Source organism: Contarinia nasturtii, unplaced genomic scaffold (assembly GCF_009176525.2).
Source record: "Contarinia nasturtii isolate CC-2019 unplaced genomic scaffold, AAFC_CNas_1.1 Cnas_scaffold_1240, whole genome shotgun sequence".
Lineage (NCBI taxonomy): Eukaryota > Metazoa > Arthropoda > Insecta > Diptera > Cecidomyiidae > Contarinia > Contarinia nasturtii.
The window spans coordinates 5,252,667-5,262,347 of NW_022198581.1; the positions used below are offsets into that span (position 1 = coordinate 5,252,667).

General features: G+C 34.0%; 1 protein-coding gene across 1 annotated transcript in view; it reads right to left on the reverse strand.

Moving 5' to 3' along the window:
- Positions 1-2,311, reverse strand: part of LOC116345119 — a 176,494-nt gene extending 174,183 nt beyond the window's left edge. The window contains exon 1 of the mRNA XM_031774207.1: positions 1,763-2,311. The gene's annotated coding sequence lies outside the window, so the exon portion shown is untranslated. The remainder of the gene's footprint in view (positions 1-1,762) is intronic.
- Between the last annotated feature and the right edge of the window lie 7,370 nt (positions 2,312-9,681).

Here is a 9,681-nt window from a genome sequence, read left to right on the forward strand (position 1 = left end):
CAAAGAAACACACATATGAATACAAAAAATTCATGTATAAGATGCGTCAGCAAGCCAACATGTTGCAGCCAACGAATGAAAATATTTGTAAAATGACATGATTTCTTACATCATCAAGAAAATAATATTAAATTTTCCGCATTTTGTCTAATGTTAAAATTTCCATAATAACGTTTTCAACTTTCGGTTAGTTCCTTTTTGCTTGTTCATTACATATGTTCCAGATTTTTTTTTTCTAACTTACGCGGTTGAACTTTTCCGGTGTAGAATTTGATAATAAAGCAAACTTCTGGCAATGACGACATCAGCATATGGTGAAAAAGTTATAAATCGTTATCTATATTATATAAGAAATTAAAACGATGGAGAGAAAAAAGAGTCAACGTCACACAATGTGACTTATCATCATCAACAGATTTCTCTCTCCCTTTCGTCCTCACATATATTTGAGCACACATATAAGCGCAAACCATGTAACTGTATCACGAAAAGTTTGAAATTGGTAACGGTGGTTAATTTTTGTTTTATTGTAATCAGAGTTAATAAGGCGCACACAGACACACAATCTGGGTTGAATTCTTTTTATTTTCTTCTCATTTTCATCTTGTTGTTGTACATTAAATGCGATGTATTCACATACGCGCAGTGAGACGGAAAAGAAAATTTCAAATCATATTCCATCCGTAAAATAAATGGAGAAAGAGAAGAGCTGCAGTCAATTCAACAAATGATAATATAGGGAAAAAATCATCTCTAACCCACATAAACCACAACAATGTCAACGCCGACCACGATGAGATGAATATAGGATGGCGATGATAGAAATGAAAAAGGGAGAGCGTGTGTGAGAGAGAGTGAGAGAAAGAAAAAGAAAAAGTACAACCACAGAGGAAGTTTGGAACAATGTTTTGAAATGTTTCAAATTTTTTTTAATAAGTTATTAGATGTTTGATCGTGCTGCCCCCTAATATGAAACACATTGTATTAGTCTGGTGCCCAAATGGAAAGGGAAGTACAAAAGAAAAAGAAGAAAACTTTCACGATCTGGTGGAAAAAAAACTTTAAATGTGCACGCTTAGTTTACAAGAATTATTTTCTGCCTGAATTGTTAAGAAATTTTTGCAACAAAGAAAAACCACAATGTAATGAAATATGAATTTCAATGAAATTATTCGACTACTATACAATTTTTTTTTCTTTTCCTTTGTTTCATTTCAAGTAAATTTTTGGCATAAAGTCCAGCACAGAATTTTTAGAATTATTAGCGACAAATCGATTTATTGTCTTGAAAAGTGAGACTCGGCAACATCTAATTATCTATTTCACTTCAAAATCACATTTCAACATTTTTTGCCCCATTAATGGGAGTTCTTTTATTTTTAGTAAGGGAAATAGATTTTTCACTTGGAAATCCCCACTTGGATTGAATTTTTTAAATAAAAAATGTGGAATGCTGTTTTACGTGCAATGCCTCGGGAACTATTTTCCATTAATGTTGTATATTAATTGAAAAAAGAATGCACACAAGAATATGAACTTTAAAAGTTTTTTTTTTTCATTAAACTGTTGGCTTGAGTATTTTTATGCCAAAAAAACTGCATGTTTTGAAAAGTTTACACTCATAGGAAAAAAAATAGTAATTTGACAACTTCCGAAAATTGGAACACAGTTATGATATTTTATTTAAGTAAGTAGAGAAAAAACCGGCGGTGTTCAGCATTTAATCTAAATAAATGGTATAAAAATGTTGAATGATACTAACGTCAAAAACAGCGTCCGTGTTGAAATCTCCGTTTTTTCTGACGAACACACAAAGTAGACCCGAACACAGCACATCCAGAAACGAAAGCAAAAAAAAACATTCAAAATGCATAGACAATTTTACAAATAAAGTTGCTTTGTTTCCGTTTGACTCGTGTTTTGGATATTAAAAATTACAATTCTCTTCAAACATAACACAAGTTCGTTTCACCTTTTGTTTTTCAATTTAATTTAATTTTTTTTCTCATAAAATGTCATTTTTAACATTTCTTTTGATATCTTTTTTTCAAAGAAAATTTCATAAACTTTTCACCGTGTCCAATTCCATCTTGCACATATTTTCATCCAAACCGAATACAATGAACAAAATTACTGTCTTTCTATAATTTTTACACATTCAACGTATTTTTTTACTACTATTTTTTTGTTACAATTCACCTCATTTTTTCGTCGATTAGTCCTTTTTTGTGTCTTGCTTTCAAGTTCATATAATTGGTTCAACGTTTTTCTTCAATTTTATAAGAAGCAAAAAAACCACAGACACACATACACACACGTAAAAAGTTCTAGATCCAAAAAAGTAAATTGGTAATAGAGTTTTAATTGTTCTGTTTTTTTTTTCTCTCTCTCTCTCTTTCTCCAGGGAACGCAGTGCTAAATAATTAGTTTAAATAAATTATGTTGAAATCCCGGTGAAAAATGTGGGGCAAAAAATACACACAACTTTTCGGTAAGAGTCCAAGTATAGTGATATTTAATTACACTGCAGTGATCTTTCGACCCTCCGATGCAAACGTGATCGAAACGAGTCGAATTAGTAAATTGTAATTAAAATGTGATGCGTTTAATGTAATTAGTTTTGATGTTATGAAAGGGGATGTAAATGTGCGCCTTTGAAAATCAATTCACTTTTTAACTCGTTGAAATAATAATAAAATGTTTGTGGTTCCGCTTCGTTTTGTTTTGTTACCGTTTTGTGATGTGCATACATTTACACTGACTGAAATTTTTGTGACGAATAATGATCAACGTGGATCGTTGTCATATAATCCACAAAAATAAATTCGTACATAAATCAGATGTATTGAATTGAAATGTTCGTTATACGTTTTTCGGTTTTGAATTTGTTTAAGTCGTTTCGAAATACATCTGAAAAGTACGCACACACAAACATATAGGGACAGAGAGAAATTGTTGAAAACACGTCTGACGGCCTTGTGGCCTGATGCTTAACTGAATACACAGCGATTGTTGTGACCGAGTTATATGTTGAATGAGTGAAGACTGAGGAGAGCGTGTGTAATCTCGGATTTTAAGTCCGTCAACCTGTTATACCGTAGTGTGTACGGTCTGACTTGGAGTACAAGAGAAACATCACCACCACCACCACCAGAATCAGCAACACCATTCAGTCAGTGTATACAATTCGAACATGCGGAACGCAATATGAAAACTTTGAAAACCAGCAGCCGAACCGAACACACATGTTATATGAACGTGGATAGATATGCATATCGAAGCCAAAAAATAACAAAGAATGAATGCAAAAGCACTAAATCACTGAATGAATTCGAATTCGGTGTGTGAGAGTGTATATATGAATGATGACTTTTGTATATTGATTGCAATCATGATTGTGCTGAGCTTGGAAGTACGACTGAGCTTTCATTGTTACACACGGCGAATAAACCGAAAAAAAAAACAGAAGAAGAAAAACCTAAAGATTTACAAAGCCGTACCGGAAAGCGGCTGCGTCAACTCTGCCAGTGCTGTGCTTTGCGTTAAACGACAGTTAAACGCATTCATAGCGAAACGGTTCAGCTTGTATGTTTGATTTAACATGCACTCGCTGCTCTGTAAGTGGTACTGATGGAAAATGTGACTTGCTTTCTATCGTCCCAATAGATAGTGTGCACGACAAACGTTAGTAAGAGCTAACGAATATACTCCGCACTTTCTCCTCCAATTTTTCCTCTCTCCCTTTCTATCTATCATCTCTTCTATCTTTTTATCATTCTTTTTTTTCCAGCTTTTGAACAGTATGAATGATCCGTGCTGATTGCACACAAAGCACAGCACTATGTAACGCGCTGTCTGTAGATTTATGTGATGTATATCGTCTAGTCGTTTGTTACACATATAAAAGGCCATATTACAATATGCTGGAATACTTACTGTTTCTTGTTTATCTTGTAATTATCACTTGGTTCTTGTTTTCTTAAAGTCTTACAGTCGCTCGGCGCGTTCTTCCAAAGTAATTTTCAAATGCGTTTGTGAAACTTCATCACAGCTGTAGAACACTGACAACGAGATTTGCGACAGATTCTTTCAGCATACAATTTACGATTCTTTTTTATTGTTTTTTGAATGCGTGTGTGTGCGTGTGTGTGCGTTTGTGTCTTTTCCTTATAATTTCTACAATCTTTTCGCAAAGTTGAATGAAAATATGCCTTCAAATGGGCTTCAAATTGCATATAACATTTAACATTGATGACGCGCTGACAACGATCTCTCAGCGCACACACAATATTTATCACCGTCGTCGAACATATTTTTGTATGCCATGTATACGTGTAGTATGATTGAAATAAATTGACGATATGAAAGCATAACATTGTAAATGTGTCGTTTAAAATCGATGGACAAGGCCTTGTATCACGCTGCATTTCTTGCTGTCTTCTATCGCACCTAGTACGCATCATATTTATTTTTAAATAAGCATACAACGAGTGTCAAGCATTATTACAGCTGGCCCAGGTTGGATTTCATCCATTTTTTTCTCATTTCAATGTCATCGGTGAGCATATGGACGAATCGCCTCATTTATATAAGAGCTTCTCATAAATGGAGGAATATCACTGTGGGCTAAGACACCAAAAAATAATATTAAATATAATTTTTAATCGGTCACCAGGACATTGACACTGCCAATCGTATCATGAAATGTAATGTATCCAAAAAGTAACGACAGCTTAAATTTAACAAGAAATCTAAATAAGTGAATGTGAGCCAAAACGGTGACGGCAAACATATTTAATATCACATTCAGGTATATCGTCAGTTGTTGCAGTATCCACCATCCATCATGTCATTCGTATTTTGAAGCGAAAAAACAACTGAACTTAATTTAATATCATTCTTTTAAGCTCTTTCTTATGGAAGAACCTTCTCAATGACTTTTTATTCATAGAGAAACCCAAGCCACCCTTACAGTAATTTAAAAAAAAGAATATAATCGATTCTCGTGTCTTGAAACCCTATAATACGAAATATGTCATATTTTCTAATGAATTCTTGATTTCTTGAAAGCAACAAAAAGAAAACGAAACAATTTAAAATTTAGCTTTTGCGAAATTAAATTCTATTTGTTCTCCCAAGATAATAAAGCAACCGTATGATTGCTTTAAGAATTTGTGTACGTATTGTTCTACATATAGAATGCCGATGACAAATATGATATGTTCGTCGATTTTTCTTTTTTTCTTTTGTGGCTCTTGTTACATCCTTTTTGGCGCTTTTTTTTGGTATAAGAATTGACTTGGGCAGACGAAACGAAGCCGACAAAATATAAAAAATAACACAAAGAATGAGTGAAAAGAAAAGAAAAAATCGAAAGTTCTCACTCATTTCAGACAATTTTCTTGAATAGCTGTTTGTTGGCTTAAATTGTGTAAACGGATCATCACCGACATAAAATGTACGACGAAAATTAAATGATTTGTCAACGGTATATATGCCATATATATTATATGGAATGGCTTTCAAGATGTAAAATGAATTCTTCTTTTTTTTAATCCAAATGTCACACTCATTCAAAGAAAATTGTCCGAAGAGACCACCAAAATGGCTGTTTCATTTTATGTGCGCGTGTGAAATTGAATTTTATTTTATTTTTTCACTTGGCTGTAAAGCTTCTTTTCGGATTCCAGCGAACGCATTTATTTTCCACGAAGAACACCGAATCACTTTTATTCAAATGATGTTGCGTATGTTAAGCGCAAAAGGGACGATGAATTGAAATTCCAATCCATTTTTCGTTTTGAATGCAAGCAAAGAGAGTGGAAAAGAGTGCGAAAAAAGAAAATGGAATAAAAAAGAAGAAGAAAAAAAGCCCAACAATTGCATTATTCTTGTGTCTTGACCCGCCGATTACAGAAGCTTGACCTTTTATTCGGTTAGTCTATCTTCTCGTATAATCGCATTCGGTCAAGTCACTTCATAAAATAATGTATCCGTTCATTTGAATATGTAGACAAATGGATCATCGAAACGACGGCCAACACTATGTTATACGTGTGTGAATGTGCATATGAATGGAAGAAATTGAAAAAAGAGAGAGAAAATAAATGCAATTAAGCCGATGAAGTGATTGTAATAGCTCATGCATAGCCATCATGACGCCTTAGATTCTCATATTCTCACCCACTACCATTTCTTCATTTTCTCTATCCTATTCATTCGTTCGTTCATTCAGTTTGTCAAAAACTTTTTCCATTGCATTTTAAATATGTATGTTTGGCTCCGTCTCGTTGATATCGTGTCGCTAAAAAATTAATTGGCGACGAATCGATGCTATAAAATGTTTAACACTTTTGCCACAAATGGGACGACGTCGAAAGACTCTAAGAGATTTACTGAATTTATCTAAAATAATCATACGAAATGTGAGACGCCGCTTTTAATCAATTATTTGGCACACTTTTGTCTTTCGCTAGCTGTTTACTAGCCCAACGAATACATAAACAGTTTACTTGAGCGAGTTATTGACCGAAAGATTGTCGGGATAAAACAGTTTTATGCAGCGACGATATCAACCCCACATCGTCACTCATTAGGACACTGAACATACAAACATGAGAAAGCTTACATATGGCTGAAAATTTGGTAAGGGGCATACATTTGATGAATGTTATTCAAACCAAACCAAACCATACCGACCGTCAATTCATAATAAACATATGCAAATATATTGGCCTATATTTATATAGTGTAAATGAATGAGTGTTAGCCACTTTATGGACGACTGCACAGCCAATTACCTAGACAGTTTTCACAGTGCAAATCATCATTTTAACTAATGAGAAATCGACACAAAAACAAGAAGAGAAAGAGAAAACGAAAAAAGAAGCAGAGCAAACATTTTCTTTCGTTTGCGAAGCAAATTATTTTCGTGTTTGTGGTGAACACATAAACATACGGCCATTGTACAGAACAGAAAACATAGCGCAAAAATACCGAAAAAATGTGGCTACCCTTTTCCTAACTACTTTGTAACTTTATTTTTACATTCAATGCCCTTTTGCCATGGGGATGATCACATATAGATACGTCAATAAAGTAAGAATATTATCAAAATATGACCGAAAAAATATGAATCAACTCGTTCTATCATACGCACATGTTCTATCATCGCCTTCATTTCACTTATATTTAAATGAGATTTTCACGTGAACATTCAGAAGGCAATAAATGAAATTGGCAATATTTCCAATAGAAAACTTATACAATAATAATGGCGAAACTAATGTTATCCAACCCCATATTTTTTTCGCATACGCCACGAATACGACGTTCAAAAAAAATGTTAGACATCATTTTTACCTGTCACGTTCCAAACGCAGCGCATATGCTCGGTCTCAATCTCAACATCAACTAATACACACTTTCAGTGTGCTCGATATGAAACTAGACCAAAAACAGTAACAGTAAGAAATATTAACATATACTCACCGTTAACACTTCTATAGAATTTTGCTTAAGTTTTTCAAGCTTCGTGTTCGCTTTCTTCTGCATCAACCGCCGCTTTTCCTTTGATTAGAGCGTTGCCGGGTTTTTGGCATGGTCTTTTACGTTTCTGTAAAAAGTGAGCGTGAAATGTGTTGCCAATAACACAGCAAACCATCATAAAGCAGCACAATAGTTGCTCCATTAGTATGAATAGAGTAAACGATATGAATGAAAAAAGAGAAGAGAAGGGAGAGCGATGTAAGAGAGAGAGAGAGAGAGAGAGAGAGAGAGAGAGAAAGAGAGAGAGAGAGAAGAAAATGTTAAAGTGCCTCGGAAATGAAAGTGAAAAAGGAATTGCGAAAATGACTATTAAAAGCTCGCTGAATCATTTAATTACATTTTTGGTGGTCAGCAATTATATTTCCATTGCAATGCACTCCATTCTCAATATACATTCGTCATTTGGCCGAAATCGTATACAAGTGAATACAGTCTACTCTGTACTCGACTCTAAATCATTGTCTTCAAGCGCATACAACAAAGTCTCATTTATGGATTGCAAATTAAAATGTGCGCCGGAAAAGTGAAAATAGTTTGAAAACACATAAAATTTAAAACGATTTATTGCATCCAGCACAATTTTTAAAAGGGTTGAAAATCAACACAAACAGACAGAGAGAAAAGACACAAACACACCCACAAAAAGTTCCATTCAATTAAATAGTGAGAGAATTTGAATTGTTTCAACAGCAATCAGGCTCAATAGCTCTGAGTAGCGTATACAATTCATTTTATTCTCGGTATGTACATGTAGATATTTGTGTCTGATGCTGAGTGGGAATTTAATTCAATTACAGTGCTGAAAAACAAATTGCTCCAGATTCACGATGGACGGAAGAAAGAACAGGAAAAAAAATGAGAAATAGAAAGCGAGATAGAGGGAGATAAAGAGAGTGCGAATTGGTAAAATGAGTCTCACACTCGATTACATTCTCGAAAAGTGTCCTTGATTTGAGCAAACCGGATTTTTGCCGCATGGCATTTTATGCCGAGATGCGAATGTGACAAAAATGAAATATTTGCACGTTGTTGATTTATTCATTTGTAATTTTCTTCTCCTAATCCATATTACTTCCTTTGCGAATTTCATTTGCGTAATTCATTTGTTGAGGCTCTGTATTCGTATATTTCTGGTGCCGTATCCCAAGAGTTTTTGGTCTCGTACTCGCAAACCTATTAACATGGTTCGGCTCTTTATTGTGACGCTTCATTTCATATTTGTGCGATTTAATGCTATTTATGCGTAGCATTATATTCGGTACGATACAAACAATCAACGGGCGACTGTTTTCATGTGTCACGCTTATTTGTATGCTTCTTCTTGTTATTCGTTGTTTTCATATTTTTGTCTCTATAGAGACTATAGCTATTTCATCTTAGAATCACAACCACATGAAATTATGGTGCGATGAAACAAACAAAGAACACTCAAAGTTGACAGAAATGTTGCTGAATAAATTGGATCGAGCAATTGTAAGAAATTAATAAGCGCCACCAACCGATAAGGAAGAGAATGTTCAATATTGCCCGGATTGAAAATGTTTATAATTGTATACACATTTTTATTCCCATAACATATTTTCCGTGGTTTTTGTGTTTCAATTATAACCGTTGTTTTTTTTTTCATTCTTCGACTAACTTTGTCTTATTCTCTGTTTTTTTGCCATACTTGCAGACAATTTAACCAATTTTTCATTTGCTTCAACTTTTGCATTCGTCGACATTGTTGACGACTTGTCGACACACAGAAAAAGAGAGACGTACACACAAACTCACGCATCACCATACAACATAGACCGAAAATTTGTTTAATGATGACAAATTAGTTTCTTCTCGAGAGATTTCGACACGAGCAGCGCATCGAATAAATAAAATGCAAAGATAAGGAAAAAAAGACACACAATAAATTTACATACAACAAAACGAAATGTGCGCTGCAAGAAATTATAGACCAAAAATTGTAACGCAAAAAAAATGTTGACGCGTTTGTGCTAAATCCATTGATGAAATGTAAACACATACACAAAACATCATTAGTAGAATTAGTTACATATTTTGGTAAACTTCTTGATGAGCTTAACGCGTATTGCTTAATGTGAAACGTAGTTTTATACATTAAGCTATGGAATAGTA